This window comes from Condylura cristata, unplaced genomic scaffold (genome assembly GCF_000260355.1).
Source record: "Condylura cristata isolate star-nosed mole 26May11 unplaced genomic scaffold, ConCri1.0 scaffold00032, whole genome shotgun sequence".
Classification (NCBI taxonomy): domain Eukaryota; kingdom Metazoa; phylum Chordata; class Mammalia; order Eulipotyphla; family Talpidae; genus Condylura; species Condylura cristata.
The window spans coordinates 714091-720090 of NW_004567133.1; positions in this window are offsets into that span (position 1 = coordinate 714091).

Sequence of the window (6000 nt, forward strand, 5' to 3'; positions counted from 1 at the left end):
AGCAAGAGGGGCACCCAAGACAGAAGCCACTGTATTTTAATAAACTTGTTGGACGTGGTGTCTCAGTTCTTTTGCTGTATCCTATTCATTAGAAGCAGGTCACCCCATTGAGCTTACATTGAGGAGAAGGGATTTCGCAGAGATGTTAGGAAGCAGGCACCATTGACAGCCATGTCAGAGCTGACCATGGAAGTGAAGCCAAGAAGATGGTAAGTGTTACAGAAAGTAAATCAAGAGACTTGAAAAAAGAGGGTATCATGCCCAGCTCATTCTGAGAACAATATAAACATGGTCCAAATCAGATGAAAAAATAGGAAAGATTGCATGCAAGTCTCACTCATGAACTTGCAAAAGTCCCAAACAAAATACTAGTGACCCAAATCCAGCAGGCATCATACACCACAGCCAGGCTGGATTGTCTCTGAAACTCAAAAGTGGTTAACAGATAAAAATATAAAGATGAGGGCCCTCCCTGTGGCGCAGCGGGTTAAAGCACAGCACTGAGAATCTAAAGCCGCTTCTGCATGAGTTCGATTCCCGCCTGCCCCGGAGGTGACCACATGGTGTGGCAGACCTCTCCTGACCCGCCCGCTGCTCCCCTCAGCAGTGTACTTCATCGATCTGCCTGTTCTGTTCCCCACTCTGTCTCTGGTGAGGCCTCTCGCCGCCCCTGAGCCTCTGGCCTGTACCCCAGTTCTGTATGCACAAATAAATAAAATCTTTAAAAAAAAAATATAAAGATGGAGCTTCACAGTAACAGATTAAGAGATAAAAGTCATATCATTTCAATAGATTCCAACAAAGCACTTGATAGTATTCAACTCCTTTATGATATAAAAAATATTAAACTGCTAATAGTAGGAAATTTTCTTAGTCTGACAAAATTATCTACCAATAAGTCTAAAAAAAATCATCTTTATAGTATAAAAGCATTCTCTCCATGCTGTTTTAATGCTTGACCTTGTGCATGTATGTAGCCTTTTCAAAAATAGGGACTTTTTTTTAAAAAGAAAAACCTATTAGTTCATTTTTTGTTGTAAATGGGAAAAATGATGTCATTTATTGTTACCAGGAACCTAAATTGGATTCTAGGGTAAGTCATTCAAAAAATCACTAAAAAGGTTTACGTATTCATTTACTTAGTGAGACTGCCAGAACAATTTTTTTTAAATAATAGTTTATTTTTACATCATTTTGTGCATTCTTCCATCTCAGTTGTAATCCCTGTGGGCTTCCCATCACCAAATCACCCATGTGCCATCACCATAGTCCAGTGCATTCCCTCCACACACACACACCATTTTTTTATCCCATTCCCCACTCCACCCCTGTAAAATGTCGCTGGTATATAGTTGTTCATTATTATTATTATTATTTTCTCCCCTGGTCTTTTATACTCCTGTGATGAGTGAAACCATTGGTATTTTTTCTTTTCTTTCAGGCTTACTTCACTAAGCATGATCCCTTCCAGATCCATCCATGTTGCTGCAAAAGGCAAGTGTTTATTTATTTATTTTTTTGGTTGCTGAGTAATATTCCATTGTGTATATATACCACGTCTTTTTAATCCAGTCATCTACTTTTGGACATTTGGGGTGATATATGTCTTTCCCATGTAAATAAAGCAGCAATAAACGTGGGGGTGCAGGTGTCTTTTTAAATCAGTGTTTTTGTGTCTTTGGGTAGATACCTAGGAGTGGGATTGCTGGGTCATATGGAAGCTCCATTTTTAGCAGTTTGAGAAACCTCCAGTTGTACTAGTTTGCATTCCTGCCAGCAGTGCGGAAGAGTTCCTTTTTCTCCACATCCTTGCCAACATTTGTTGTTGCTAGTTGTTTTAAGATGTGCCATTCTCACTGGTGTGAGATGGTATTTCATTGTGGTTTTATTACAAGTGATGAACATTTTTTCATATGCTTGTTGGCCATCTGCATTTCCTCTTTGGAGAAGTGTCTTTTTAGCTCTTCTGTCCATTTTTTGATGGAGTTTTTTGGTTGTTGTTGAGTTTCATCAGTACCCCGTATATTTTTGTGATTGATCCTTTATTGCTAGTTTTGTGTGAGAAATTTTTTTCCCAACCAGTGGGCTGTCTGTTTGTTTTTGTAATGTCTCTTTTGCTGTACAGAAGCTCTTTAACTTGATGAAGTCCCTTCTGTTTATTCTTTCCTTCACATTGTTGCATTGGGTGCTGTATCTTCAAAGATGTTACTGAGGTGAATGTCGTGCAGTGTCTCACTGATCTTTGCTTCCAGGTATTTTATGGTTTCCATTCTATGTCTAGGTCTTTAATCCACTTTGAGTTGGTTTTTGTGCATGGTTTGAGGTAGTGATCTAGTTTCATTTTTTTTTTTTTTGCATGTAGCTTCCCAGTTTTCCCAGAACAATTTGTTGAACAAACTTGCTTTTTCCATTGCATCTTCTTTGCTCCTTTGTCAAAGATTAGCTGTCCATAAACCTATGGGTTTATATCTGGTTTTTCTATTTGAATCCACTGGTCTGTGTGTCTGTTCTTGTGCCAGTACCATGCAGTTTTGATTATTATGACTTTGATTTGATTATTATGTAGCTTGAAGTTTGGGATTGTGATGCCTCCATTTTCTTTCTTTTTAATCATGAGAGTTTTTGGCTTTTCAAGGTCTTTTGTGGTCCCATATGAATCTCATCAATATTTGCTCTATTCTTTGAAGAATGTCATTGAGACTTTTATTGGGATAGTGTTAAATCTGTATATCGCTTTTGGAAGGGTGGCCATTTTGATGATGCTAATTCTCCCGATCCATGAGCAGGGGATGTCTGATGTCTTTCCATTTCTCGGTGTCTTCTCATATTTCTTTTAACAGTGTTTTGCAGTTTTCTTTATATAGATCTTTTACCTCTTTTGTTAGGTTGATTCTTTTTGATTTAATTGAAAAGGGGATTTTTTTTTTTACTTCCACTTCTTCTGATGGGAGAACAAACTAACCAAATTTCCAAGCAGCAGGGGCAGGAGCCAAAAGGGAGTCAATTGGGTTCACTGACCTGAGTTCACCTAAGTTTGGAACTTGAGGTTCTGGACCTTAATTAGAACATGGGATCCTTTGATGATCAGGTAAAAGCAACGCATGATCAGACCTCCCTGGTGGCGCAACAGGTTGGGACATAGCTCTGCAAGCTGGCTGCAGCCACTTCAGTGCGAGTTTGATACCTTAAAAAGCATTGGGTTTGGGGAGAGGCAGAGCTAAGTGGAATCTGGAACCACCTAGGGGCCCAGGAGGTGTCACAGAGGCGGTGACACTCTGCTTGACCTACCATCAACAGGAGAGAGGATGTTTTGGCTATGAGAATGTCCTGGTTCTCATTATCACTGTTAAGTCTGTCGTTTTTGGCTACAAAGTACAGTGTCTGGGTCAAGTGATTTTTATTATAGCTAATAAGGAAGTTCACAGGCCAAGCCAGGCATCCTCCTTCTAGAGCAAAGGCTTAGCCCTTGGCCTGTCAGTGGGAGGTCATAGGCTGGGCCAGGCCTCTGGATAAAGTCGTGGAGTTTGGCAGGCTCCATGTGACCAGTTATTAAGGTACATTTCTGGGATTTTTTAAAAATGCATTGAGGTAAAATCCATACAAACTTAACATTAAACATCTCAGAGTGAACAATTCAGTGGTATTTAGTTCAGTCACAGCATTGTACAACCACCACCTCTATCTAGTTTCAGACCAAAACAAAGTCCTGTGCCCGTTAAGTAATTTCTCCCACTCTCTCCTTTCCTCAAATCCTGGCAACCACCCAACTACATTTTGTCTTTATGTATTTACTCATTGTGGGCATTTCATAGGAATAAAATCATGTACTATGATTCTAGAACAATGTTTTTTTTTAACTATTTTTTTCAAATATTTATTTTATTTATTTATACATACAAGAGCTGGAGTGTAGGTCACAGGTGTAGGGAGTGAGAGGATCCACCAGATCAGAAGAGCAGTGTAGGTAGGTCTACTGAAGCACACTGCTGAGGGGAGCCAGAGGCAAGACAGGAGAGGTCTGCTGCACCATGTGGGTCACCTTCCTGGCTGGGGATCGAACTCATGTTACAGTGGTTGCCAATAGTTTCACAGTGTGAGACTTAACTCCTGTGTCACCAGGGAGGCCTAGACGATGTTTTCAAGGGTCATCCCTGTTGTAACAGGTCTTAGTACTTCACTTCTATGAGAATATGCAGAGACAGAGGGGGAACAAGGCAAGTATGTGGGAGGCTGGGAACCTGCCCAGGTGACTCTTGGCTCTGTTGACTCCAGAGACATCTGTGCTTTGTGTGTGTAGATGGCTGGCAAGTAGGGATGTACAGAAAGTAACTGATTCACAAGCCCTATGTAAGCAAATTAAATGCCCCCAGCTTCAGTTGCTTACTCTACAAAATGGGTATGCATAATTATGTCTTCCTTCCCAAAGGAGCCCAGGCTAGGCCAGACTGTGACTTGGGGACCTGCAGAGTTAGGGCCCAGATCTGCAAGTTGGTCTCATGTGGCTTTGGCTGAAGAGAACATGTTGCATTGTCCAGCCACTATCTGACCCCTGGCAGGCCCTTAGCAATGCCAATCAGTGTGAACTCAAATAATTAAACCAGTGGCTGAGAGGACAAGAATTGTAGAGTAACCTCAGATTGTGTAATGTATTTTCTTTTAGCAAGAAGAGAAGACATGGGCTTACATTTTAGTTTAATATAACTTTTTAAATTAAAAAATGTTTAAATTATAAAAATGCTTTAAGTTAATTAAAATTTTAATTACAATGAATTTTTTAATTAAAAATAAAATCTAATTTTAAAACTGGGAGTTCCATTAGTCTTTTTCCTTCAGATAACTTGTATTTAGGCCCTCCCAGTGGCACAACACTATGAAGCTCTCCACAGCCACTGCAGCACAAGTTCCATCCCTCACCAAGAAGCTGACCCACATGGCATGGCAGACCTCTCCTGACCCACCTGCTGCTCTCCTCAGCAGTGTATTTCAGTAGATCTGCCTGTTCTGCTCCCCACTTTGTCTCTGGTGAATCCTCTTACCCCCTGCAACTCTAGCCTGTACCCCAGTTCTTGTGTGCATAAATAAGTAAATCTCTAAAAAAAATGACTTGTATTTAGGTACTTTTTCTTCACAAACCTGCTATTCGAGGAGGCACTGATGTTATAAATGTTTAGAGACCATTTCCTGGGTTTTCACTGAGGATTTAACTGGCAGGTCCTTCCAGCTGTGCGAATACAGTGCCCCAGTGGGACCTCCACTCTGCTCCCCTCCCTCCCATTCTCCTCCTCACCAAGGAAGGGTTTGCTTCTGAACAATTTCTGAAGTTGAGAGAGAAAAAACTAGACCTGGAGGACAATAAAAAGGACTAAGAGGGGGGAAAAAAGGAGTAAGAAGAGCTCATTCTTTCCTTAACCTACTTATGTACAATTTTTTCTTCACAAAATTCCAGGTAGGGTCAGGATGAGAAAGTAAGGCATTTCACTTGCACACAAAACTGTCAAAAATCTCAGTAATCAAGCTAAATTATATTCTAACTTAGTAAAATAAATATTAATGCCAAAAACTATGAGGAACAAAACATCAAAACTTTAAATCAAGACAGGAGCAGTTGCTTATCTATTTATATGACAGGATCCTCTAGTTAAAGACACACATGCTGCAGTTAGGGACAAAGTACCCTCACTTTGTATCTTACACCGATGAGTCAAAAGCCAAAAGGGGTTGGGAGAAGGGTGGAGGTGACAGGTAGTGATAAGGCGAAATGCTAATTGTTGGGCTAGGTCATGGGTACTTGGGTGCTTCTATGCAGTCTTTTTCTGTCTGTTTACATTTTCTTTTTTTCACTTTCATTTCTTATTAATTTGTCATTTGTTTACATAGATAACTTCTGAATCTGGAGATTGTCTTTATGAAAATTTGGGACATGAAAATTAGCAATATTTTTCAAGGTTCTAAGTACCTTTCCAACAGTCCTACTTTTTTCACTCTCCTTCCCCACCCCTC